General features: G+C 44.4%; 22 non-coding genes and 1 pseudogene across 22 annotated transcripts; 1 reads left to right on the top strand and 22 right to left on the bottom strand.

Moving 5' to 3' along the window:
• Positions 1-27,345, top strand: part of LOC139251826 (zinc finger protein 271-like) — a 315,853-nt pseudogene that overhangs the window by 248,956 nt on the left and 39,552 nt on the right.
• On the bottom strand, positions 1,051-1,123 carry trnaf-gaa (transfer RNA phenylalanine (anticodon GAA)). Its single transcript has one exon. It is a non-coding gene; the product is annotated as a tRNA-Phe (tRNA).
• Positions 2,325-2,396, bottom strand: trnae-uuc (transfer RNA glutamic acid (anticodon UUC)). Its single transcript has one exon. It is a non-coding gene; the product is annotated as a tRNA-Glu (tRNA).
• Positions 3,455-3,527, bottom strand: trnaf-gaa (transfer RNA phenylalanine (anticodon GAA)). The gene has a single exon. It is a non-coding gene; the product is annotated as a tRNA-Phe (tRNA).
• trnae-uuc (transfer RNA glutamic acid (anticodon UUC)) lies at positions 4,729-4,799 on the bottom strand. The gene has a single exon. It is a non-coding gene; the product is annotated as a tRNA-Glu (tRNA).
• Positions 5,858-5,930, bottom strand: trnaf-gaa (transfer RNA phenylalanine (anticodon GAA)). Its single transcript has one exon. It is a non-coding gene; the product is annotated as a tRNA-Phe (tRNA).
• On the bottom strand, positions 7,132-7,202 carry trnae-uuc (transfer RNA glutamic acid (anticodon UUC)). Its single transcript has one exon. It is a non-coding gene; the product is annotated as a tRNA-Glu (tRNA).
• trnaf-gaa (transfer RNA phenylalanine (anticodon GAA)) lies at positions 8,261-8,333 on the bottom strand. Its single transcript has one exon. It is a non-coding gene; the product is annotated as a tRNA-Phe (tRNA).
• Positions 9,535-9,605, bottom strand: trnae-uuc (transfer RNA glutamic acid (anticodon UUC)). The gene has a single exon. It is a non-coding gene; the product is annotated as a tRNA-Glu (tRNA).
• Positions 10,664-10,736, bottom strand: trnaf-gaa (transfer RNA phenylalanine (anticodon GAA)). The gene has a single exon. It is a non-coding gene; the product is annotated as a tRNA-Phe (tRNA).
• trnae-uuc (transfer RNA glutamic acid (anticodon UUC)) lies at positions 11,938-12,009 on the bottom strand. Its single transcript has one exon. It is a non-coding gene; the product is annotated as a tRNA-Glu (tRNA).
• Positions 13,068-13,140, bottom strand: trnaf-gaa (transfer RNA phenylalanine (anticodon GAA)). Its single transcript has one exon. It is a non-coding gene; the product is annotated as a tRNA-Phe (tRNA).
• Positions 14,342-14,413, bottom strand: trnae-uuc (transfer RNA glutamic acid (anticodon UUC)). The gene has a single exon. It is a non-coding gene; the product is annotated as a tRNA-Glu (tRNA).
• Positions 15,472-15,544, bottom strand: trnaf-gaa (transfer RNA phenylalanine (anticodon GAA)). The gene has a single exon. It is a non-coding gene; the product is annotated as a tRNA-Phe (tRNA).
• On the bottom strand, positions 16,746-16,816 carry trnae-uuc (transfer RNA glutamic acid (anticodon UUC)). The gene has a single exon. It is a non-coding gene; the product is annotated as a tRNA-Glu (tRNA).
• trnaf-gaa (transfer RNA phenylalanine (anticodon GAA)) lies at positions 17,875-17,947 on the bottom strand. Its single transcript has one exon. It is a non-coding gene; the product is annotated as a tRNA-Phe (tRNA).
• Positions 19,149-19,220, bottom strand: trnae-uuc (transfer RNA glutamic acid (anticodon UUC)). Its single transcript has one exon. It is a non-coding gene; the product is annotated as a tRNA-Glu (tRNA).
• On the bottom strand, positions 20,279-20,351 carry trnaf-gaa (transfer RNA phenylalanine (anticodon GAA)). Its single transcript has one exon. It is a non-coding gene; the product is annotated as a tRNA-Phe (tRNA).
• On the bottom strand, positions 21,553-21,623 carry trnae-uuc (transfer RNA glutamic acid (anticodon UUC)). The gene has a single exon. It is a non-coding gene; the product is annotated as a tRNA-Glu (tRNA).
• On the bottom strand, positions 22,682-22,754 carry trnaf-gaa (transfer RNA phenylalanine (anticodon GAA)). The gene has a single exon. It is a non-coding gene; the product is annotated as a tRNA-Phe (tRNA).
• trnae-uuc (transfer RNA glutamic acid (anticodon UUC)) lies at positions 23,956-24,027 on the bottom strand. Its single transcript has one exon. It is a non-coding gene; the product is annotated as a tRNA-Glu (tRNA).
• trnaf-gaa (transfer RNA phenylalanine (anticodon GAA)) lies at positions 25,086-25,158 on the bottom strand. Its single transcript has one exon. It is a non-coding gene; the product is annotated as a tRNA-Phe (tRNA).
• Positions 26,360-26,430, bottom strand: trnae-uuc (transfer RNA glutamic acid (anticodon UUC)). Its single transcript has one exon. It is a non-coding gene; the product is annotated as a tRNA-Glu (tRNA).

Below are 27,345 nucleotides of genomic sequence, written 5' to 3' on the forward strand. Positions count from 1 at the left end.
AAAATGTCTGTGCCAGCAAGCAGACCAACCCAGTCTTTCCTCCTTGCTGTTTCGAAATTCTCATCACATTCGCGCCAGGGAAATCTGTTCGCAGCAAATGGCAGTTTTTGTGGAGAACACCAAAGACATGTCCGCGCAATCACAGCGTTAAGTGCGGCTAGGCTTCCACTGAAATCCATTTCATTCTCTCCTTTTTCACGGAATTTTCACTCTCGGCCGAAATAGCTCAGTTGGGAGAGCAATAACTAAAGATCTAAAGGTCTGTGGTTCAATCCCGGATTTCAGTAATATCGAGTGATGTTGCGCTCCCTTCATTTTAAGAGGAGACACTGGTTTTCCGGGAATTTTCACTCTCGGTACCGTGTGAACATTTCATTTGGTGCTTTTGTCCTGAACTGCAGCCTTTTGCCCATCTCCGGGCGACAGAACCGTTCTAAATGTCTGTTCTGCTTATAACCATTGACGGGAACAGGTCTCCAGTTCAGCGGTTATCAGCAAAGCAAGAAACACGTATAAACAGAAAGTTGTGCTCTGCACACCGTCGGCAAAGAAGCAATGGCTGTTATTCCAAATAATTGCCATCCCTTGGGATTCCGTGTGGATTTGTTTCGTTATGAAGATTTGATTGTAAATGTTACTACTCACCGAATAAAAATTATGAAAAATTGGGATGGCCCATATGGGGATCGGGCCCGCGCTCTTGGCTTTATTAATACCACGCCCTAAACGACCGATTTAACCGGCAACAAAATGCCCCAGGGCTGCGTGAAAGCCCAGCCTGAGATGATTTTGTATCCGGCACACACTGGGTGATCGAGTTACTGCATAAGAATTGAACACATCGCATCGCTAAAACATTGCTCACTCTTCATATACAAAACTGGGCAGAGTATAAATAGAAAGTAACAGAAAAAGAGCGCTGAATCTAAAAAAAAATCATGTCGAAAATTAGTATCACGCAACCACTGAACAGCCCATCCCTCAAGCACTGTCTCGATATTAAACCAGCTTCTCCCCTTAAAATGAAGGAAACGCAAAATCACCAGATATTGCCAAAACCCGGGATTGAACCAGGGACCTTTAGATCTTCAGTCTAACACTCTCCCACCTGAGCTATTTCGGCCCGACAGAAAACGAAGCAAAACTTTCTCACACCTTTTTGAAAGAAAACTTAAACCCCGGAAGGAATTGCCCCGCACACTCAGTCCTCATTTCGGGGCAATGAGCTCCGGATGTGTTCATGTAATGTATAATGATATTGAAAATCTTTATGCTCATGTTAACTTATCATTGCCCACGATCCAGGCACTCTCTGATTCCGGTATTGGGCACGTTGCTAAGTTGAAAATTGCATTTTTCCGCACTGGCAATGAATTGACTAATCGCCGGGCTGTGATCAGCTCGGTTTGTTAGGATGATGCCGCGCATGAACGTACATGGAAGAATAATGATCATTTTGATTGTTCTCACACTGCACTTAAATGTTGGCAAACCATACAGTGTCAATCAGCAATTGTAGTTCCATATGTTCATTTAATATTCTGCTGAAGTGTTCATAAAGACACAAAGATTGCACACCAGGCTAGATCTCACAGTGCTGAAGACACAGTGAAATATACTGGAGAGTTTATAACTGTTTCAGAACATAACATGTCAGCAAAATTCCCTCTTCTGTTCTCGGCACTGATGGGTTGTGAAAGGGAGACGGGCCGAAGTCCTATTGAGCCGCACTGACCCCGAGCCAAATTGAAATTAAAGCAGGTTCAGTCCTTAGCAGTGATATGATGAAGAGAGATAAGAGTCGCGAATCAACGTTAGTGATGGTGAATTTCGGTTAGATCAAAAACTCCATGAATTCTCTGCCGGGAAATTCAGATCTTGGAAATCGCCTGAGAACGCTAAACATTGATATGCAGTGAGCCAATGTTCAATATAGAAGGGGCCCAGGCCAAATGAATGCTCAAGGATAAGTTATCAGTGCCCATGGTCCAGGCATTCCCTGATTCCAGTCTTGCACACGTTGCGAAGTTTAAAATGCTGAATATTTCCACAGTGACAATGCATTGATTGATGATAAGCCCGAGTGCTGTGGCACAAATAGGTACCTGGAAGACTAAAGATAGCCATGATTGGCAAAATTTACGTTGTCTATCAGCAATTGGAGTTCCACTTGTTGAGCGAGATCTTGTCATTTAGTGCAGATTTTAAAACAGAAGTGTCTGTTGTATCACGACACGCTGCTGAGGGTAGGGGCAACAACAGTGAGGTGAGCTGCAAGTTCGTTCAGGAACAGCATTGCATTTCGAAGCACCGCAAATACAATGTTCCCTGACCGGGAATCGAACCCGGGCCGCGGCGGTGAAAGCGCCGAATCCTAACCACTAGACCACCAGGGAAACTGCTGAAAATGTCTGTGCCAGCAAGCAGACCAACCCAGTCTTTCCTCCTTGCTGTTTCGAAATTCTCATCACATTCGCGCCAGGGAAATCTGTTCGCAGCAAATGGCAGTTTTTGTGGAGAACACCAAAGACATGTCCGCGCAATCACAGCGTTAAGTGCGGCTAGGCTTCCACTGAAATCCATTTCATTCTCTCCTTTTTCACGGAATTTTCACTCTCGGCCGAAATAGCTCAGTTGGGAGAGCAATAACTAAAGATCTAAAGGTCTGTGGTTCAATCCCGGATTTCAGTAATATCGAGTGATGTTGCGCTCCCTTCATTTTAAGAGGAGACACTGGTTTTCCGGGAATTTTCACTCTCGGTACCGTGTGAACATTTCATTTGGTGCTTTTGTCCTGAACTGCAGCCTTTTGCCCATCTCCGGGCGACAGAACCGTTCTAAATGTCTGTTCTGCTTATAACCATTGACGGGAACAGGTCTCCAGTTCAGCGGTTATCAGCAAAGCAAGAAACACGTATAAACAGAAAGTTGTGCTCTGCACACCGTCGGCAAAGAAGCAATGGCTGTTATTCCAAATAATTGCCATCCCTTGGGATTCCGTGTGGATTTGTTTCGTTATGAAGATTTGATTGTAAATGTTACTACTCACCGAATAAAAATTATGAAAAATTGGGATGGCCCATATGGGGATCGGGCCCGCGCTCTTGGCTTTATTAATACCACGCCCTAAACGACCGATTTAACCGGCAACAAAATGCCCCAGGGCTGCGTGAAAGCCCAGCCTGAGATGATTTTGTATCCGGCACACACTGGTTGATCGAGTTACTGCATAAGAATTGAACACATCGCATCGCTAAAACATTGCTCACTCTTCATATACAAAACTGGGCAGAGTATAAATAGAAAGTAACAGAAAAAGAGCGCTGAATCTAAAAAAAAATCATGTCGAAAATTAGTATCACGCAACCACTGAACAGCCCATCCCTCAAGCACTGTCTCGATATTAAACCAGCTTCTCCCCTTAAAATGAAGGAAACGCAAAATCACCAGATATTGCCGAAACCCGGGATTGAACCAGGGACCTTTAGATCTTCAGTCTAACGCTCTCCCAACTGAGCTATTTCGGCCCGACAGAAAACGAAGCAAAACTTTCTCACACCTTTTTGAAAGAAAACTTAAACCCCGGAAGGAATTGCCCCGCACACTCAGTCCTCATTTCGGGGCAATGAGCTCCGGATGTGTTCATGTAATGTATAATGATATTGAAAATCTTTATGCTCATGTTAACTTATCATTGCCCACGATCCAGGCACTCTCTGATTCCGGTATTGGGCACGTTGCTAAGTTGAAAATTGCATTTTTCCGCACTGGCAATGAATTGACTAATCGCCGGGCTGTGATCAGCTCGGTTTGTTAGGATGATGCCGCGCATGAACGTACATGGAAGAATAATGATCATTTTGATTGTTCTCACACTGCACTTAAATGTTGGCAAACCATACAGTGTTAATCAGCAATTGTAGTTCCATATGTTCATTTAATATTCTGCTGAAGTGTTCATAAAGACACAAAGATTGCACACCAGGCTAGATCTCACAGTGCTGAAGACACAGTGAAATATACTGGAGAGTTTATAACTGTTTCAGAACATAACATGTCAGCAAAATTCCCTCTTCTGTTCTCGGCACTGATGGGTTGTGAAAGGGAGACGGGCCGAAGTCCTATTGAGCCGCACTGACCCCGAGCCAAATTGAAATTAAAGCAGGTTCAGTCCTTAGCAGTGATATGATGAAGAGAGATAAGAGTCGCGAATCAACGTTAGTGATGGTGAATTTCGGTTAGATCAAAAACTCCATGAATTCTCTGCCGGGAAATTCAGATCTTGGAAATCGCCTGAGAACGCTAAACATTGATATGCAGTGAGCCAATGTTCAATATAGAAGGGGCCCAGGCCAAATGAATGCTCAAGGATAAGTTATCAGTGCCCATGGTCCAGGCATTCCCTGATTCCAGTCTTGCACACGTTGCGAAGTTTAAAATGCTGAATATTTCCACAGTGACAATGCATTGATTGATGATAAGCCCGAGTGCTGTGGCACAAATAGGTACCTGGAAGACTAAAGATAGCCATGATTGGCAAAATTTACGTTGTCTATCAGCAATTGGAGTTCCACTTGTTGAGCGAGATCTTGTCATTTAGTGCAGATTTTAAAACAGAAGTGTCTGTTGTATCACGACACGCTGCTGAGGGTAGGGGCAACAACAGTGAGGTGAGCTGCAAGTTCGTTCAGGAACAGCATTGCATTTCGAAGCACCGCAAATACAATGTTCCCTGACCGGGAATCGAACCCGGGCCGCGGCGGTGAAAGCACCGAATCTAACCACTAGACCACCAGGGAAGCTGCTGAAAATGTCTGTGCCAGCAAGCAGACCAACCCAGTCTTTCCTCCTTGCTGTTTCGAAATTCTCATCACATTCGCGCCAGGGAAATCTGTTCGCAGCAAATGGCAGTTTTTGTGGAGAACACCAAAGACATGTCCGCGCAATCACAGCGTTAAGTGCGGCTAGGCTTCCACTGAAATCCATTTCATTCTCTCCTTTTTCACGGAATTTTCACTCTCGGCCGAAATAGCTCAGTTGGGAGAGCAATAACTAAAGATCTAAAGGTCTGTGGTTCAATCCCGGATTTCAGTAATATCGAGTGATGTTGCGCTCTCTTCATTTTAAGAGGAGACACTGGTTTTCCGGGAATTTTCACTCTCGGTACCGTGTGAACATTTCATTTGGTGCTTTTGTCCTGAACTGCAGCCTTTTGCCCATCTCCGGGCGACAGAACCGTTCTAAATGTCTGTTCTGCTTATAACCATTGACGGGAACAGGTCTCCAGTTCAGCGGTTATCAGCAAAGCAAGAAACACGTATAAACAGAAAGTTGTGCTCTGCACACCGTCGGCAAAGAAGCAATGGCTGTTATTCCAAATAATTGCCATCCCTTGGGATTCCGTGTGGATTTGTTTCGTTATGAAGATTTGATTGTAAATGTTACTACTCACCGAATAAAAATTATGAAAAATTGGGATGGCCCATATGGGGATCGGGCCCGCGCTCTTGGCTTTATTAATACCACGCCCTAAACGACCGATTTAACCGGCAACAAAATGCCCCAGGGCTGCGTGAAAGCCCAGCCTGAGACGATTTTGTATCCGGCACACACTGGGTGATCGAGTTACTGCATAAGAATTGAACACATCGCATCGCTAAAACATTGCTCACTCTTCATATACAAAACTGGGCAGAGTATAAATAGAAAGTAACAGAAAAAGAGCGCTGAATCTAAAAAAAAATCATGTCGAAAATTAGTATCACGCAACCACTGAACAGCCCATCCCTCAAGCACTGTCTCGATATTAAACCAGCTTCTCCCCTTAAAATGAAGGAAACGCAAAATCACCAGATATTGCCGAAACCCGGGATTGAACCAGGGACCTTTAGATCTTCAGTCTAACGCTCTCCCAACTGAGCTATTTCGGCCCGACAGAAAACGAAGCAAAACTTTCTCACACCTTTTTGAAAGAAAACTTAAACCCCGGAAGGAATTGCCCCGCACACTCAGTCCTCATTTCGGGGCAATGAGCTCCGGATGTGTTCATGTAATGTATAATGATATTGAAAATCTTTATGCTCATGTTAACTTATCATTGCCCACGATCCAGGCACTCTCTGATTCCGGTATTGGGCACGTTGCTAAGTTGAAAATTGCATTTTTCCGCACTGGCAATGAATTGACTAATCGCCGGGCTGTGATCAGCTCGGTTTGTTAGGATGATGCCGCGCATGAACGTACATGGAAGAATAATGATCATTTTGATTGTTCTCACACTGCACTTAAATGTTGGCAAACCATACAGTGTCAATCAGCAATTGTAGTTCCATATGTTCATTTAATATTCTGCTGAAGTGTTCATAAAGACACAAAGATTGCACACCAGGCTAGATCTCACAGTGCTGAAGACACAGTGAAATATACTGGAGAGTTTATAACTGTTTCAGAACATAACATGTCAGCAAAATTCCCTCTTCTGTTCTCGGCACTGATGGGTTGTGAAAGGGAGACGGGCCGAAGTCCTATTGAGCCGCACTGACCCCGAGCCAAATTGAAATTAAAGCAGGTTCAGTCCTTAGCAGTGATATGATGAAGAGAGATAAGAGTCGCGAATCAACGTTAGTGATGGTGAATTTCGGTTAGATCAAAAACTCCATGAATTCTCTGCCGGGAAATTCAGATCTTGGAAATCGCCTGAGAACGCTAAACATTGATATGCAGTGAGCCAATGTTCAATATAGAAGGGGCCCAGGCCAAATGAATGCTCAAGGATAAGTTATCAGTGCCCATGGTCCAGGCATTCCCTGATTCCAGTCTTGCACACGTTGCGAAGTTTAAAATGCTGAATATTTCCACAGTGACAATGCATTGATTGATGATAAGCCCGAGTGCTGTGGCACAAATAGGTACCTGGAAGACTAAAGATAGCCATGATTGGCAAAATTTACGTTGTCTATCAGCAATTGGAGTTCCACTTGTTGAGCGAGATCTTGTCATTTAGTGCAGATTTTAAAACAGAAGTGTCTGTTGTATCACGACACGCTGCTGAGGGTAGGGGCAACAACAGTGAGGTGAGCTGCAAGTTCGTTCAGGAACAGCATTGCATTTCGAAGCACCGCAAATACAATGTTCCCTGACCGGGAATCGAACCCGGGCCGCGGCGGTGAAAGCACCGAATCTAACCACTAGACCACCAGGGAAGCTGCTGAAAATGTCTGTGCCAGCAAGCAGACCAACCCAGTCTTTCCTCCTTGCTGTTTCGAAATTCTCATCACATTCGCGCCAGGGAAATCTGTTCGCAGCAAATGGCAGTTTTTGTGGAGAACACCAAAGACATGTCCGCGCAATCACAGCGTTAAGTGCGGCTAGGCTTCCACTGAAATCCATTTCATTCTCTCCTTTTTCACGGAATTTTCACTCTCGGCCGAAATAGCTCAGTTGGGAGAGCAATAACTAAAGATCTAAAGGTCTGTGGTTCAATCCCGGATTTCAGTAATATCGAGTGATGTTGCGCTCTCTTCATTTTAAGAGGAGACACTGGTTTTCCGGGAATTTTCACTCTCGGTACCGTGTGAACATTTCATTTGGTGCTTTTGTCCTGAACTGCAGCCTTTTGCCCATCTCCGGGCGACAGAACCGTTCTAAATGTCTGTTCTGCTTATAACCATTGACGGGAACAGGTCTCCAGTTCAGCGGTTATCAGCAAAGCAAGAAACACGTATAAACAGAAAGTTGTGCTCTGCACACCGTCGGCAAAGAAGCAATGGCTGTTATTCCAAATAATTGCCATCCCTTGGGATTCCGTGTGGATTTGTTTCGTTATGAAGATTTGATTGTAAATGTTACTACTCACCGAATAAAAATTATGAAAAATTGGGATGGCCCATATGGGGATCGGGCCCGCGCTCTTGGCTTTATTAATACCACGCCCTAAACGACCGATTTAACCGGCAACAAAATGCCCCAGGGCTGCGTGAAAGCCCAGCCTGAGACGATTTTGTATCCGGCACACACTGGGTGATCGAGTTACTGCATAAGAATTGAACACATCGCATCGCTAAAACATTGCTCACTCTTCATATACAAAACTGGGCAGAGTATAAATAGAAAGTAACAGAAAAAGAGCGCTGAATCTAAAAAAAAATCATGTCGAAAATTAGTATCACGCAACCACTGAACAGCCCATCCCTCAAGCACTGTCTCGATATTAAACCAGCTTCTCCCCTTAAAATGAAGGAAACGCAAAATCACCAGATATTGCCGAAACCCGGGATTGAACCAGGGACCTTTAGATCTTCAGTCTAACGCTCTCCCAACTGAGCTATTTCGGCCCGACAGAAAACGAAGCAAAACTTTCTCACACCTTTTTGAAAGAAAACTTAAACCCCGGAAGGAATTGCCCCGCACACTCAGTCCTCATTTCGGGGCAATGAGCTCCGGATGTGTTCATGTAATGTATAATGATATTGAAAATCTTTATGCTCATGTTAACTTATCATTGCCCACGATCCAGGCACTCTCTGATTCCGGTATTGGGCACGTTGCTAAGTTGAAAATTGCATTTTTCCGCACTGGCAATGAATTGACTAATCGCCGGGCTGTGATCAGCTCGGTTTGTTAGGATGATGCCGCGCATGAACGTACATGGAAGAATAATGATCATTTTGATTGTTCTCACACTGCACTTAAATGTTGGCAAACCATACAGTGTCAATCAGCAATTGTAGTTCCATATGTTCATTTAATATTCTGCTGAAGTGTTCATAAAGACACAAAGATTGCACACCAGGCTAGATCTCACAGTGCTGAAGACACAGTGAAATATACTGGAGAGTTTATAACTGTTTCAGAACATAACATGTCAGCAAAATTCCCTCTTCTGTTCTCGGCACTGATGGGTTGTGAAAGGGAGACGGGCCGAAGTCCTATTGAGCCGCACTGACCCCGAGCCAAATTGAAATTAAAGCAGGTTCAGTCCTTAGCAGTGATATGATGAAGAGAGATAAGAGTCGCGAATCAACGTTAGTGATGGTGAATTTCGGTTAGATCAAAAACTCCATGAATTCTCTGCCGGGAAATTCAGATCTTGGAAATCGCCTGAGAACGCTAAACATTGATATGCAGTGAGCCAATGTTCAATATAGAAGGGGCCCAGGCCAAATGAATGCTCAAGGATAAGTTATCAGTGCCCATGGTCCAGGCATTCCCTGATTCCAGTCTTGCACACGTTGCGAAGTTTAAAATGCTGAATATTTCCACAGTGACAATGCATTGATTGATGATAAGCCCGAGTGCTGTGGCACAAATAGGTACCTGGAAGACTAAAGATAGCCAAGATTGGCAAAATTTACGTTGTCTATCAGCAATTGGAGTTCCACTTGTTGAGCGAGATCTTGTCATTTAGTGCAGATTTTAAAACAGAAGTGTCTGTTGTATCACGACACGCTGCTGAGGGTAGGGGCAACAACAGTGAGGTGAGCTGCAAGTTCGTTCAGGAACAGCATTGCATTTCGAAGCACCGCAAATACAATGTTCCCTGACCGGGAATCGAACCCGGGCCGCGGCGGTGAAAGCACCGAATCTAACCACTAGACCACCAGGGAAGCTGCTGAAAATGTCTGTGCCAGCAAGCAGACCAACCCAGTCTTTCCTCCTTGCTGTTTCGAAATTCTCATCACATTCGCGCCAGGGAAATCTGTTCGCAGCAAATGGCAGTTTTTGTGGAGAACACCAAAGACATGTCCGCGCAATCACAGCGTTAAGTGCGGCTAGGCTTCCACTGAAATCCATTTCATTCTCTCCTTTTTCACGGAATTTTCACTCTCGGCCGAAATAGCTCAGTTGGGAGAGCAATAACTAAAGATCTAAAGGTCTGTGGTTCAATCCCGGATTTCAGTAATATCGAGTGATGTTGCGCTCCCTTCATTTTAAGAGGAGACACTGGTTTTCCGGGAATTTTCACTCTCGGTACCGTGTGAACATTTCATTTGGTGCTTTTGTCCTGAACTGCAGCCTTTTGCCCATCTCCGGGCGACAGAACCGTTCTAAATGTCTGTTCTGCTTATAACCATTGACGGGAACAGGTCTCCAGTTCAGCGGTTATCAGCAAAGCAAGAAACACGTATAAACAGAAAGTTGTGCTCTGCACACCGTCGGCAAAGAAGCAATGGCTGTTATTCCAAATAATTGCCATCCCTTGGGATTCCGTGTGGATTTGTTTCGTTATGAAGATTTGATTGTAAATGTTACTACTCACCGAATAAAAATTATGAAAAATTGGGATGGCCCATATGGGGATCGGGCCCGCGCTCTTGGCTTTATTAATACCACGCCCTAAACGACCGATTTAACCGGCAACAAAATGCCCCAGGGCTGCGTGAAAGCCCAGCCTGAGATGATTTTGTATCCGGCACACACTGGGTGATCGAGTTACTGCATAAGAATTGAACACATCGCATCGCTAAAACATTGCTCACTCTTCATATACAAAACTGGGCAGAGTATAAATAGAAAGTAACAGAAAAATAGCGCTGAATCTAAAAAAAAATCATGTCGAAAATTAGTATCACGCAACCACTGAACAGCCCATCCCTCAAGCACTGTCTCGATATTAAACCAGCTTCTCCCCTTAAAATGAAGGAAACGCAAAATCACCAGATATTGCCGAAACCCGGGATTGAACCAGGGACCTTTAGATCTTCAGTCTAACGCTCTCCCAACTGAGCTATTTCGGCCCGACAGAAAACGAAGCAAAACTTTCTCACACCTTTTTGAAAGAAAACTTAAACCCCGGAAGGAATTGCCCCGCACACTCAGTCCTCATTTCGGGGCAATGAGCTCCGGATGTGTTCATGTAATGTATAATGATATTGAAAATCTTTATGCTCATGTTAACTTATCATTGCCCACGATCCAGGCACTCTCTGATTCCGGTATTGGGCACGTTGCTAAGTTGAAAATTGCATTTTTCCGCACTGGCAATGAATTGACTAATCGCCGGGCTGTGATCAGCTCGGTTTGTTAGGATGATGCCGCGCATGAACGTACATGGAAGAATAATGATCATTTTGATTGTTCTCACACTGCACTTAAATGTTGGCAAACCATACAGTGTCAATCAGCAATTGTAGTTCCATATGTTCATTTAATATTCTGCTGAAGTGTTCATAAAGACACAAAGATTGCACACCAGGCTAGATCTCACAGTGCTGAAGACACAGTGAAATATACTGGAGAGTTTATAACTGTTTCAGAACATAACATGTCAGCAAAATTCCCTCTTCTGTTCTCGGCACTGATGGGTTGTGAAAGGGAGACGGGCCGAAGTCCTATTGAGCCGCACTGACCCCGAGCCAAATTGAAATTAAAGCAGGTTCAGTCCTTAGCAGTGATATGATGAAGAGAGATAAGAGTCGCGAATCAACGTTAGTGATGGTGAATTTCGGTTAGATCAAAAACTCCATGAATTCTCTGCCGGGAAATTCAGATCTTGGAAATCGCCTGAGAACGCTAAACATTGATATGCAGTGAGCCAATGTTCAATATAGAAGGGGCCCAGGCCAAATGAATGCTCAAGGATAAGTTATCAGTGCCCATGGTCCAGGCATTCCCTGATTCCAGTCTTGCACACGTTGCGAAGTTTAAAATGCTGAATATTTCCACAGTGACAATGCATTGATTGATGATAAGCCCGAGTGCTGTGGCACAAATAGGTACCTGGAAGACTAAAGATAGCCATGATTGGCAAAATTTACGTTGTCTATCAGCAATTGGAGTTCCACTTGTTGAGCGAGATCTTGTCATTTAGTGCAGATTTTAAAACAGAAGTGTCTGTTGTATCACGACACGCTGCTGAGGGTAGGGGCAACAACAGTGAGGGGAGCTGCAAGTTCGTTCAGGAACAGCATTGCATTTCGAAGCACCGCAAATACAATGTTCCCTGACCGGGAATCGAACCCGGGCCGCGGCGGTGAAAGCGCCGAATCCTAACCACTAGACCACCAGGGAAACTGCTGAAAATGTCTGTGCCAGCAAGCAGACCAACCCAGTCTTTCCTCCTTGCTGTTTCGAAATTCTCATCACATTCGCGCCAGGGAAATCTGTTCGCAGCAAATGGCAGTTTTTGTGGAGAACACCAAAGACATGTCCGCGCAATCACAGCGTTAAGTGCGGCTAGGCTTCCACTGAAATCCATTTCATTCTCTCCTTTTTCACGGAATTTTCACTCTCGGCCGAAATAGCTCAGTTGGGAGAGCAATAACTAAAGATCTAAAGGTCTGTGGTTCAATCCCGGATTTCAGTAATATCGAGTGATGTTGCGCTCCCTTCATTTTAAGAGGAGACACTGGTTTTCCGGGAATTTTCACTCTCGGTACCGTGTGAACATTTCATTTGGTGCTTTTGTCCTGAACTGCAGCCTTTTGCCCATCTCCGGGCGACAGAACCGTTCTAAATGTCTGTTCTGCTTATAACCATTGACGGGAACAGGTCTCCAGTTCAGCGGTTATCAGCAAAGCAAGAAACACGTATAAACAGAAAGTTGTGCTCTGCACACCGTCGGCAAAGAAGCAATGGCTGTTATTCCAAATAATTGCCATCCCTTGGGATTCCGTGTGGATTTGTTTCGTTATGAAGATTTGATTGTAAATGTTACTACTCACCGAATAAAAATTATGAAAAATTGGGATGGCCCATATGGGGATCGGGCCCGCGCTCTTGGCTTTATTAATACCACGCCCTAAACGACCGATTTAACCGGCAACAAAATGCCCCAGGGCTGCGTGAAAGCCCAGCCTGAGATGATTTTGTATCCGGCACACACTGGTTGATCGAGTTACTGCATAAGAATTGAACACATCGCATCGCTAAAACATTGCTCACTCTTCATATACAAAACTGGGCAGAGTATAAATAGAAAGTAACAGAAAAAGAGCGCTGAATCTAAAAAAAAATCATGTCGAAAATTAGTATCACGCAACCACTGAACAGCCCATCCCTCAAGCACTGTCTCGATATTAAACCAGCTTCTCCCCTTAAAATGAAGGAAACGCAAAATCACCAGATATTGCCGAAACCCGGGATTGAACCAGGGACCTTTAGATCTTCAGTCTAACGCTCTCCCAACTGAGCTATTTCGGCCCGACAGAAAACGAAGCAAAACTTTCTCACACCTTTTTGAAAGAAAACTTAAACCCCGGAAGGAATTGCCCCGCACACTCAGTCCTCATTTCGGGGCAATGAGCTCCGGATGTGTTCATGTAATGTATAATGATATTGAAAATCTTTATGCTCATGTTAACTTATCATTGCCCACGATCCAGGCACTCTCTGATTCCGGTATTGGGCACGTTGCTAAGTTGAAAATTGCATTTTTCCGCACTGGCAATGAATTGACTAATCGCCGGGCTGTGATCAGCTCGGTTTGTTAGGATGATGCCGCGCATGAACGTACATGGAAGAATAATGATCATTTTGATTGTTCTCACACTGCACTTAAATGTTGGCAAACCATACAGTGTCAATCAGCAATTGTAGTTCCATATGTTCATTTAATATTCTGCTGAAGTGTTCATAAAGACACAAAGATTGCACACCAGGCTAGATCTCACAGTGCTGAAGACACAGTGAAATATACTGGAGAGTTTATAACTGTTTCAGAACATAACATGTCAGCAAAATTCCCTCTTCTGTTCTCGGCACTGATGGGTTGTGAAAGGGAGACGGGCCGAAGTCCTATTGAGCCGCACTGACCCCGAGCCAAATTGAAATTAAAGCAGGTTCAGTCCTTAGCAGTGATATGATGAAGAGAGATAAGAGTCGCGAATCAACGTTAGTGATGGTGAATTTCGGTTAGATCAAAAACTCCATGAATTCTCTGCCGGGAAATTCAGATCTTGGAAATCGCCTGAGAACGCTAAACATTGATATGCAGTGAGCCAATGTTCAATATAGAAGGGGCCCAGGCCAAATGAATGCTCAAGGATAAGTTATCAGTGCCCATGGTCCAGGCATTCCCTGATTCCAGTCTTGCCGACGTTGCGAAGTTTAAAATGCTGAATATTTCCACAGTGACAATGCATTGATTGATGATAAGCCCGAGTGCTGTGGCACAAATAGGTACCTGGAAGACTAAAGATAGCCATGATTGGCAAAATTTACGTTGTCTATCAGCAATTGGAGTTCCACTTGTTGAGCGAGATCTTGTCATTTAGTGCAGATTTTAAAACAGAAGTGTCTGTTGTATCACGACACGCTGCTGAGGGTAGGGGCAACAACAGTGAGGTGAGCTGCAAGTTCGTTCAGGAACAGCATTGCATTTCGAAGCACCGCAAATACAATGTTCCCTGACCGGGAATCGAACCCGGGCCGCGGCGGTGAAAGCGCCGAATCCTAACCACTAGACCACCAGGGAAACTGCTGAAAATGTCTGTGCCAGCAAGCAGACCAACCCAGTCTTTCCTCCTTGCTGTTTCGAAATTCTCATCACATTCGCGCCAGGGAAATCTGTTCGCAGCAAATGGCAGTTTTTGTGGAGAACACCAAAGACATGTCCGCGCAATCACAGCGTTAAGTGCGGCTAGGCTTCCACTGAAATCCATTTCATTCTCTCCTTTTTCACGGAATTTTCACTCTCGGCCGAAATAGCTCAGTTGGGAGAGCAATAACTAAAGATCTAAAGGTCTGTGGTTCAATCCCGGATTTCAGTAATATCGAGTGATGTTGCGCTCCCTTCATTTTAAGAGGAGACACTGGTTTTCCGGGAATTTTCACTCTCGGTACCGTGTGAACATTTAATTTGGTGCTTTTGTCCTGAACTGCAGCCTTTTGCCCATCTCCGGGCGACAGAACCGTTCTAAATGTCTGTTCTGCTTATAACCATTGACGGGAACAGGTCTCCAGTTCAGCGGTTATCAGCAAAGCAAGAAACACGTATAAACAGAAAGTTGTGCTCTGCACACCGTCGGCAAAGAAGCAATGGCTGTTATTCCAAATAATTGCCATCCCTTGGGATTCCGTGTGGATTTGTTTCGTTATGAAGATTTGATTGTAAATGTTACTACTCACCGAATAAAAATTATGAAAAATTGGGATGGCCCATATGGGGATCGGGCCCGCGCTCTTGGCTTTATTAATACCACGCCCTAAACGACCGATTTAACCGGCAACAAAATGCCACAGGGCTGCGTGAAAGCCCAGCCTGAGATGATTTTGTATCCGGCACACACTGGGTGATCGAGTTACTGCATAAGAATTGAACACATCGCATCGCTAAAACATTGCTCACTCTTCATATACAAAACTGGGCAGAGTATAAATAGAAAGTAACAGAAAAAGAGCGCTGAATCTAAAAAAAAATCATGTCGAAAATTAGTATCACGCAACCACTGAACAGCCCATCCCTCAAGCACTGTCTCGATATTAAACCAGCTTCTCCCCTTAAAATGAAGGAAACGCAAAATCACCAGATATTGCCGAAACCCGGGATTGAACCAGGGACCTTTAGATCTTCAGTCTAACGCTCTCCCAACTGAGCTATTTCGGCCCGACAGAAAACGAAGCAAAACTTTCTCACACCTTTTTGAAAGAAAACTTAAACCCCGGAAGGAATTGCCCCGCACACTCAGTCCTCATTTCGGGGCAATGAGCTCCGGATGTGTTCATGTAATGTATAATGATATTGAAAATCTTTATGCTCATGTTAACTTATCATTGCCCACGATCCAGGCACTCTCTGATTCCGGTATTGGGCACGTTGCTAAGTTGAAAATTGCATTTTTCCGCACTGGCAATGAATTGACTAATCGCCGGGCTGTGATCAGCTCGGTTTGTTAGGATGATGCCGCGCATGAACGTACATGGAAGAATAATGATCATTTTGATTGTTCTCACACTGCACTTAAATGTTGGCAAACCATACAGTGTCAATCAGCAATTGTAGTTCCATATGTTCATTTAATATTCTGCTGAAGTGTTCATAAAGACACAAAGATTGCACACCAGGCTAGATCTCACAGTGCTGAAGACACAGTGAAATATACTGGAGAGTTTATAACTGTTTCAGAACATAACATGTCAGCAAAATTCCCTCTTCTGTTCTCGGCACTGATGGGTTGTGAAAGGGAGACGGGCCGAAGTCCTATTGAGCCGCACTGACCCCGAGCCAAATTGAAATTAAAGCAGGTTCAGTCCTTAGCAGTGATATGATGAAGAGAGATAAGAGTCGCGAATCAACGTTAGTGATGGTGAATTTCGGTTAGATCAAAAACTCCATGAATTCTCTGCCGGGAAATTCAGATCTTGGAAATCGCCTGAGAACGCTAAACATTGATATGCAGTGAGCCAATGTTCAATATAGAAGGGGCCCAGGCCAAATGAATGCTCAAGGATAAGTTATCAGTGCCCATGGTCCAGGCATTCCCTGATTCCAGTCTTGCACACGTTGCGAAGTTTAAAATGCTGAATATTTCCACAGTGACAATGCATTGATTGATGATAAGCCCGAGTGCTGTGGCACAAATAGGTACCTGGAAGACTAAAGATAGCCATGATTGGCAAAATTTACGTTGTCTATCAGCAATTGGAGTTCCACTTGTTGAGCGAGATCTTGTCATTTAGTGCAGATTTTAAAACAGAAGTGTCTGTTGTATCACGACACGCTGCTGAGGGTAGGGGCAACAACAGTGAGGTGAGCTGCAAGTTCGTTCAGGAACAGCATTGCATTTCGAAGCACCGCAAATACAATGTTCCCTGACCGGGAATCGAACCCGGGCCGCGGCGGTGAAAGCACCGAATCTAACCACTAGACCACCAGGGAAACTGCTGAAAATGTCTGTGCCAGCAAGCAGACCAACCCAGTCTTTCCTCCTTGCTGTTTCGAAATTCTCATCACATTCGCGCCAGGGAAATCTGTTCGCAGCAAATGGCAGTTTTTGTGGAGAACACCAAAGACATGTCCGCGCAATCACAGCGTTAAGTGCGGCTAGGCTTCCACTGAAATCCATTTCATTCTCTCCTTTTTCACGGAATTTTCACTCTCGGCCGAAATAGCTCAGTTGGGAGAGCAATAACTAAAGATCTAAAGGTCTGTGGTTCAATCCCGGATTTCAGTAATATCGAGTGATGTTGCGCTCCCTTCATTTTAAGAGGAGACACTGGTTTTCCGGGAATTTTCACTCTCGGTACCGTGTGAACATTTAATTTGGTGCTTTTGTCCTGAACTGCAGCCTTTTGCCCATCTCCGGGCGACAGAACCGTTCTAAATGTCTGTTCTGCTTATAACCATTGACGGGAACAGGTCTCCAGTTCAGCGGTTATCAGCAAAGCAAGAAACACGTATAAACAGAAAGTTGTGCTCTGCACACCGTCGGCAAAGAAGCAATGGCTGTTATTCCAAATAATTGCCATCCCTTGGGATTCCGTGTGGATTTGTTTCGTTATGAAGATTTGATTGTAAATGTTACTACTCACCGAATAAAAATTATGAAAAATTGGGATGGCCCATATGGGGATCGGGCCCGCGCTCTTGGCTTTATTAATACCACGCCCTAAACGACCGATTTAACCGGCAACAAAATGCCCCAGGGCTGCGTGAAAGCCCAGCCTGAGATGATTTTGTATCCGGCACACACTGGGTGATCGAGTTACTGCATAAGAATTGAACACATCGCATCGCTAAAACATTGCTCACTCTTCATATACAAAACTGGGCAGAGTATAAATAGAAAGTAACAGAAAAAGAGCGCTGAATCTAAAAAAAAATCATGTCGAAAATTAGTATCACGCAACCACTGAACAGCCCATCCCTCAAGCACTGTCTCGATATTAAACCAGCTTCTCCCCTTAAAATGAAGGAAACGCAAAATCACCAGATATTGCCGAAACCCGGGATTGAACCAGGGACCTTTAGATCTTCAGTCTAACGCTCTCCCAACTGAGCTATTTCGGCCCGACAGAAAACGAAGCAAAACTTTCTCACACCTTTTTGAAAGAAAACTTAAACCCCGGAAGGAATTGCCCCGCACACTCAGTCCTCATTTCGGGGCAATGAGCTCCGGATGTGTTCATGTAATGTATAATGATATTGAAAATCTTTATGCTCATGTTAACTTATCTTTGCCCACGATCCAGGCACTCTCTGATTCCGGTATTGGGCACGTTGCTAAGTTGAAAATTGCATTTTTCCGCACTGGCAATGAATTGACTAATCGCCGGGCTGTGATCAGCTCGGTTTGTTAGGATGATGCCGCGCATGAACGTACATGGAAGAATAATGATCATTTTGATTGTTCTCACACTGCACTTAAATGTTGGCAAACCATACAGTGTCAATCAGCAATTGTAGTTCCATATGTTCATTTAATATTCTGCTGAAGTGTTCATAAAGACACAAAGATTGCACACCAGGCTAGATCTCACAGTGCTGAAGACACAGTGAAATATACTGGAGAGTTTATAACTGTTTCAGAACATAACATGTCAGCAAAATTCCCTCTTCTGTTCTCGGCACTGATGGGTTGTGAAAGGGAGACGGGCCGAAGTCCTATTGAGCCGCACTGACCCCGAGCCAAATTGAAATTAAAGCAGGTTCAGTCCTTAGCAGTGATATGATGAAGAGAGATAAGAGTCGCGAATCAACGTTAGTGATGGTGAATTTCGGTTAGATCAAAAACTCCATGAATTCTCTGCCGGGAAATTCAGATCTTGGAAATCGCCTGAGAACGCTAAACATTGATATGCAGTGAGCCAATGTTCAATATAGAAGGGGCCCAGGCCAAATGAATGCTCAAGGATAAGTTATCAGTGCCCATGGTCCAGGCATTCCCTGATTCCAGTCTTGCCGACGTTGCGAAGTTTAAAATGCTGAATATTTCCACAGTGACAATGCATTGATTGATGATAAGCCCGAGTGCTGTGGCACAAATAGGTACCTGGAAGACTAAAGATAGCCATGATTGGCAAAATTTACGTTGTCTATCAGCAATTGGAGTTCCACTTGTTGAGCGAGATCTTGTCATTTAGTGCAGATTTTAAAACAGAAGTGTCTGTTGTATCACGACACGCTGCTGAGGGTAGGGGCAACAACAGTGAGGTGAGCTGCAAGTTCGTTCAGGAACAGCATTGCATTTCGAAGCACCGCAAATACAATGTTCCCTGACCGGGAATCGAACCCGGGCCGCGGCGGTGAAAGCGCCGAATCCTAACCACTAGACCACCAGGGAAACTGCTGAAAATGTCTGTGCCAGCAAGCAGACCAACCCAGTCTTTCCTCCTTGCTGTTTCGAAATTCTCATCACATTCGCGCCAGGGAAATCTGTTCGCAGCAAATGGCAGTTTTTGTGGAGAACACCAAAGACATGTCCGCGCAATCACAGCGTTAAGTGCGGCTAGGCTTCCACTGAAATCCATTTCATTCTCTCCTTTTTCACGGAATTTTCACTCTCGGCCGAAATAGCTCAGTTGGGAGAGCAATAACTAAAGATCTAAAGGTCTGTGGTTCAATCCCGGATTTCAGTAATATCGAGTGATGTTGCGCTCCCTTCATTTTAAGAGGAGACACTGGTTTTCCGGGAATTTTCACTCTCGGTACCGTGTGAACATTTAATTTGGTGCTTTTGTCCTGAACTGCAGCCTTTTGCCCATCTCCGGGCGACAGAACCGTTCTAAATGTCTGTTCTGCTTATAACCATTGACGGGAACAGGTCTCCAGTTCAGCGGTTATCAGCAAAGCAAGAAACACGTATAAACAGAAAGTTGTGCTCTGCACACCGTCGGCAAAGAAGCAATGGCTGTTATTCCAAATAATTGCCATCCCTTGGGATTCCGTGTGGATTTGTTTCGTTATGAAGATTTGATTGTAAATGTTACTACTCACCGAATAAAAATTATGAAAAATTGGGATGGCCCATATGGGGATCGGGCCCGCGCTCTTGGCTTTATTAATACCACGCCCTAAACGACCGATTTAACCGGCAACAAAATGCCCCAGGGCTGCGTGAAAGCCCAGCCTGAGATGATTTTGTATCCGGCACACACTGGGTGATCGAGTTACTGCATAAGAATTGAACACATCGCATCGCTAAAACATTGCTCACTCTTCATATACAAAACTGGGCAGAGTATAAATAGAAAGTAACAGAAAAAGAGCGCTGAATCTAAAAAAAAATCATGTCGAAAATTAGTATCACGCAACCACTGAACAGCCCATCCCTCAAGCACTGTCTCGATATTAAACCAGCTTCTCCCCTTAAAATGAAGGAAACGCAAAATCACCAGATATTGCCGAAACCCGGGATTGAACCAGGGACCTTTAGATCTTCAGTCTAACGCTCTCCCAACTGAGCTATTTCGGCCCGACAGAAAACGAAGCAAAACTTTCTCACACCTTTTTGAAAGAAAACTTAAACCCCGGAAGGAATTGCCCCGCACACTCAGTCCTCATTTCGGGGCAATGAGCTCCGGATGTGTTCATGTAATGTATAATGATATTGAAAATCTTTATGCTCATGTTAACTTATCATTGCCCACGATCCAGGCACTCTCTGATTCCGGTATTGGGCACGTTGCTAAGTTGAAAATTGCATTTTTCCGCACTGGCAATGAATTGACTAATCGCCGGGCTGTGATCAGCTCGGTTTGTTAGGATGATGCCGCGCATGAACGTACATGGAAGAATAATGATCATTTTGATTGTTCTCACACTGCACTTAAATGTTGGCAAACCATACAGTGTCAATCAGCAATTGTAGTTCCATATGTTCATTTAATATTCTGCTGAAGTGTTCATAAAGACACAAAGATTGCACACCAGGCTAGATCTCACAGTGCTGAAGACACAGTGAAATATACTGGAGAGTTTATAACTGTTTCAGAACATAACATGTCAGCAAAATTCCCTCTTCTGTTCTCGGCACTGATGGGTTGTGAAAGGGAGACGGGCCGAAGTCCTATTGAGCCGCACTGACCCCGAGCCAAATTGAAATTAAAGCAGGTTCAGTCCTTAGCAGTGATATGATGAAGAGAGATAAGAGTCGCGAATCAACGTTAGTGATGGTGAATTTCGGTTAGATCAAAAACTCCATGAATTCTCTGCCGGGAAATTCAGATCTTGGAAATCGCCTGAGAACGCTAAACATTGATATGCAGTGAGCCAATGTTCAATATAGAAGGGGCCCAGGCCAAATGAATGCTCAAGGATAAGTTATCAGTGCCCATGGTCCAGGCATTCCCTGATTCCAGTCTTGCACACGTTGCGAAGTTTAAAATGCTGAATATTTCCACAGTGACAATGCATTGATTGATGATAAGCCCGAGTGCTGTGGCACAAATAGGTACCTGGAAGACTAAAGATAGCCATGATTGGCAAAATTTACGTTGTCTATCAGCAATTGGAGTTCCACTTGTTGAGCGAGATCTTGTCATTTAGTGCAGATTTTAAAACAGAAGTGTCTGTTGTATCACGACACGCTGCTGAGGGTAGGGGCAACAACAGTGAGGTGAGCTGCAAGTTCGTTCAGGAACAGCATTGCATTTCGAAGCACCGCAAATACAATGTTCCCTGACCGGGAATCGAACCCGGGCCGCGGCGGTGAAAGCACCGAATCTAACCACTAGACCACCAGGGAAACTGCTGAAAATGTCTGTGCCAGCAAGCAGACCAACCCAGTCTTTCCTCCTTGCTGTTTCGAAATTCTCATCACATTCGCGCCAGGGAAATCTGTTCGCAGCAAATGGCAGTTTTTGTGGAGAACACCAAAGACATGTCCGCGCAATCACAGCGTTAAGTGCGGCTAGGCTTCCACTGAAATCCATTTCATTCTCTCCTTTTTCACGGAATTTTCACTCTCGGCCGAAATAGCTCAGTTGGGAGAGCAATAACTAAAGATCTAAAGGTCTGTGGTTCAATCCCGGATTTCAGTAATATCGAGTGATGTTGCGCTCCCTTCATTTTAAGAGGAGACACTGGTTTTCCGGGAATTTTCACTCTCGGTACCGTGTGAACATTTAATTTGGTGCTTTTGTCCTGAACTGCAGCCTTTTGCCCATCTCCGGGCGACAGAACCGTTCTAAATGTCTGTTCTGCTTATAACCATTGACGGGAACAGGTCTCCAGTTCAGCGGTTATCAGCAAAGCAAGAAACACGTATAAACAGAAAGTTGTGCTCTGCACACCGTCGGCAAAGAAGCAATGGCTGTTATTCCAAATAATTGCCATCCCTTGGGATTCCGTGTGGATTTGTTTCGTTATGAAGATTTGATTGTAAATGTTACTACTCACCGAATAAAAATTATGAAAAATTGGGATGGCCCATATGGGGATCGGGCCCGCGCTCTTGGCTTTATTAATACCACGCCCTAAACGACCGATTTAACCGGCAACAAAATGCCCCAGGGCTGCGTGAAAGCCCAGCCTGAGATGATTTTGTATCCGGCACACACTGGGTGATCGAGTTACTGCATAAGAATTGAACACATCGCATCGCTAAAACATTGCTCACTCTTCATATACAAAACTGGGCAGAGTATAAATAGAAAGTAACAGAAAAAGAGCGCTGAATCTAAAAAAAAATCATGTCGAAAATTAGTATCACGCAACCACTGAACAGCCCATCCCTCAAGCACTGTCTCGATATTAAACCAGCTTCTCCCCTTAAAATGAAGGAAACGCAAAATCACCAGATATTGCCGAAACCCGGGATTGAACCAGGGACCTTTAGATCTTCAGTCTAACGCTCTCCCAACTGAGCTATTTCGGCCCGACAGAAAACGAAGCAAAACTTTCTCACACCTTTTTGAAAGAAAACTTAAACCCCGGAAGGAATTGCCCCGCACACTCAGTCCTCATTTCGGGGCAATGAGCTCCGGATGTGTTCATGTAATGTATAATGATATTGAAAATCTTTATGCTCATGTTAACTTATCTTTGCCCACGATCCAGGCACTCTCTGATTCCGGTATTGGGCACGTTGCTAAGTTGAAAATTGCATTTTTCCGCACTGGCAATGAATTGACTAATCGCCGGGCTGTGATCAGCTCGGTTTGTTAGGATGATGCCGCGCATGAACGTACATGGAAGAATAATGATCATTTTGATTGTTCTCACACTGCACTTAAATGTTGGCAAACCATACAGTGTCAATCAGCAATTGTAGTTCCATATGTTCATTTAATATTCTGCTGAAGTGTTCATAAAGACACAAAGATTGCACACCAGGCTAGATCTCACAGTGCTGAAGACACAGTGAAATATACTGGAGAGTTTATAACTGTTTCAGAACATAACATGTCAGCAAAATTCCCTCTTCTGTTCTCGGCACTGATGGGTTGTGAAAGGGAGACGGGCCGAAGTCCTATTGAGCCGCACTGACCCCGAGCCAAATTGAAATTAAAGCAGGTTCAGTCCTTAGCAGTGATATGATGAAGAGAGATAAGAGTCGCGAATCAACGTTAGTGATGGTGAATTTCGGTTAGATCAAAAACTCCATGAATTCTCTGCCGGGAAATTCAGATCTTGGAAATCGCCTGAGAACGCTAAACATTGATATGCAGTGAGCCAATGTTCAATATAGAAGGGGCCCAGGCCAAATGAATGCTCAAGGATAAGTTATCAGTGCCCATGGTCCAGGCATTCCCTGATTCCAGTCTTGCCGACGTTGCGAAGTTTAAAATGCTGAATATTTCCACAGTGACAATGCATTGATTGATGATAAGCCCGAGTGCTGTGGCACAAATAGGTACCTGGAAGACTAAAGATAGCCATGATTGGCAAAATTTACGTTGTCTATCAGCAATTGGAGTTCCACTTGTTGAGCGAGATCTTGTCATTTAGTGCAGATTTTAAAACAGAAGTGTCTGTTGTATCACGACACGCTGCTGAGGGTAGGGGCAACAACAGTGAGGTGAGCTGCAAGTTCGTTCAGGAACAGCATTGCATTTCGAAGCACCGCAAATACAATGTTCCCTGACCGGGAATCGAACCCGGGCCGCGGCGGTGAAAGCGCCGAATCCTAACCACTAGACCACCAGGGAAACTGCTGAAAATGTCTGTGCCAGCAAGCAGACCAACCCAGTCTTTCCTCCTTGCTGTTTCGAAATTCTCATCACATTCGCGCCAGGGAAATCTGTTCGCAGCAAATGGCAGTTTTTGTGGAGAACACCAAAGACATGTCCGCGCAATCACAGCGTTAAGTGCGGCTAGGCTTCCACTGAAATCCATTTCATTCTCTCCTTTTTCACGGAATTTTCACTCTCGGCCGAAATAGCTCAGTTGGGAGAGCAATAACTAAAGATCTAAAGGTCTGTGGTTCAATCCCGGATTTCAGTAATATCGAGTGATGTTGCGCTCCCTTCATTTTAAGAGGAGACACTGGTTTTCCGGGAATTTTCACTCTCGGTACCGTGTGAACATTTAATTTGGTGCTTTTGTCCTGAACTGCAGCCTTTTGCCCATCTCCGGGCGACAGAACCGTTCTAAATGTCTGTTCTGCTTATAACCATTGACGGGAACAGGTCTCCAGTTCAGCGGTTATCAGCAAAGCAAGAAACACGTATAAACAGAAAGTTGTGCTCTGCACACCGTCGGCAAAGAAGCAATGGCTGTTATTCCAAATAATTGCCATCCCTTGGGATTCCGTGTGGATTTGTTTCGTTATGAAGATTTGATTGTAAATGTTACTACTCACCGAATAAAAATTATGAAAAATTGGGATGGCCCATATGGGGATCGGGCCCGCGCTCTTGGCTTTATTAATACCACGCCCTAAACGACCGATTTAACCGGCAACAAAATGCCCCAGGGCTGCGTGAAAGCCCAGCCTGAGATGATTTTGTATCCGGCACACACTGGGTGATCGAGTTACTGCATAAGAATTGAACACATCGCATCGCTAAAACATTGCTCACTCTTCATATACAAAACTGGGCAGAGTATAAATAGAAAGTAACAGAAAAAGAGCGCTGAATCTAAAAAAAAATCATGTCGAAAATTAGTATCACGCAACCACTGAACAGCCCATCCCTCAAGCACTGTCTCGATATTAAACCAGCTTCTCCCCTTAAAATGAAGGAAACGCAAAATCACCAGATATTGCCGAAACCCGGGATTGAACCAGGGACCTTTAGATCTTCAGTCTAACGCTCTCCCAACTGAGCTATTTCGGCCCGACAGAAAACGAAGCAAAACTTTCTCACACCTTTTTGAAAGAAAACTTAAACCCCGGAAGGAATTGCCCCGCACACTCAGTCCTCATTTCGGGGCAATGAGCTCCGGATGTGTTCATGTAATGTATAATGATATTGAAAATCTTTATGCTCATGTTAACTTATCATTGCCCACGATCCAGGCACTCTCTGATTCCGGTATTGGGCACGTTGCTAAGTTGAAAATTGCATTTTTCCGCACTGGCAATGAATTGACTAATCGCCGGGCTGTGATCAGCTCGGTTTGTTAGGATGATGCCGCGCATGAACGTACATGGAAGAATAATGATCATTTTGATTGTTCTCACACTGCACTTAAATGTTGGCAAACCATACAGTGTCAATCAGCAATTGTAGTTCCATATGTTCATTTAATATTCTGCTGAAGTGTTCATAAAGACACAAAGATTGCACACCAGGCTAGATCTCACAGTGCTGAAGACACAGTGAAATATACTGGAGAGTTTATAACTGTTTCAGAACATAACATGTCAGCAAAATTCCCTCTTCTGTTCTCGGCACTGATGGGTTGTGAAAGGGAGACGGGCCGAAGTCCTATTGAGCCGCACTGACCCCGAGCCAAATTGAAATTAAAGCAGGTTCAGTCCTTAGCAGTGATATGATGAAGAGAGATAAGAGTCGCGAATCAACGTTAGTGATGGTGAATTTCGGTTAGATCAAAAACTCCATGAATTCTCTGCCGGGAAATTCAGATCTTGGAAATCGCCTGAGAACGCTAAACATTGATATGCAGTGAGCCAATGTTCAATATAGAAGGGGCCCAGGCCAAATGAATGCTCAAGGATAAGTTATCAGTGCCCATGGTCCAGGCATTCCCTGATTCCAGTCTTGCACACGTTGCGAAGTTTAAAATGCTGAATATTTCCACAGTGACAATGCATTGATTGATGATAAGCCCGAGTGCTGTGGCACAAATAGGTACCTGGAAGACTAAAGATAGCCATGATTGGCAAAATTTACGTTGTCTATCAGCAATTGGAGTTCCACTTGTTGAGCGAGATCTTGTCATTTAGTGCAGATTTTAAAACAGAAGTGTCTGTTGTATCACGACACGCTGCTGAGGGTAGGGGCAACAACAGTGAGGTGAGCTGCAAGTTCGTTCAGGAACAGCATTGCATTTCGAAGCACCGCAAATACAATGTTCCCTGACCGGGAATCGAACCCGGGCCGCGGCGGTGAAAGCACCGAATCTAACCACTAGACCACCAGGGAAGCTGCTGAAAATGTCTGTGCCAGCAAGCAGACCAACCCAGTCTTTCCTCCTTGCTGTTTCGAAATTCTCATCACATTCGCGCCAGGGAAATCTGTTCGCAGCAAATGGCAGTTTTTGTGGAGAACACCAAAGACATGTCCGCGCAATCACAGCGTTAAGTGCGGCTAGGCTTCCACTGAAATCCATTTCATTCTCTCCTTTTTCACGGAATTTTCACTCTCGGCCGAAATAGCTCAGTTGGGAGAGCAATAACTAAAGATCTAAAGGTCTGTGGTTCAATCCCGGATTTCAGTAATATCGAGTGATGTTGCGCTCCCTTCATTTTAAGAGGAGACACTGGTTTTCCGGGAATTTTCACTCTCGGTACCGTGTGAACATTTAATTTGGTGCTTTTGTCCTGAACTGCAGCCTTTTGCCCATCTCCGGGCGACAGAACCGTTCTAAATGTCTGTTCTGCTTATAACCATTGACGGGAACAGGTCTCCAGTTCAGCGGTTATCAGCAAAGCAAGAAACACGTATAAACAGAAAGTTGTGCTCTGCACACCGTCGGCAAAGAAGCAATGGCTGTTATTCCAAATAATTGCCATCCCTTGGGATTCCGTGTGGATTTGTTTCGTTATGAAGATTTGATTGTAAATGTTACTACTCACCGAATAAAAATTATGAAAAATTGGGATGGCCCATATGGGGATCGGGCCCGCGCTCTTGGCTTTATTAATACCACGCCCTAAACGACCGATTTAACCGGCAACAAAATGCCCCAGGGCTGCGTGAAAGCCCAGCCTGAGATGATTTTGTATCCGGCACACACTGGGTGATCGAGTTACTGCATAAGAATTGAACACATCGCATCGCTAAAACATTGCTCACTCTTCATATACAAAACTGGGCAGAGTATAAATAGAAAGTAAC

This window comes from Pristiophorus japonicus, unplaced genomic scaffold, assembly GCF_044704955.1.
Source record: "Pristiophorus japonicus isolate sPriJap1 unplaced genomic scaffold, sPriJap1.hap1 HAP1_SCAFFOLD_45, whole genome shotgun sequence".
NCBI classification, from domain to species: domain Eukaryota; kingdom Metazoa; phylum Chordata; class Chondrichthyes; family Pristiophoridae; genus Pristiophorus; species Pristiophorus japonicus.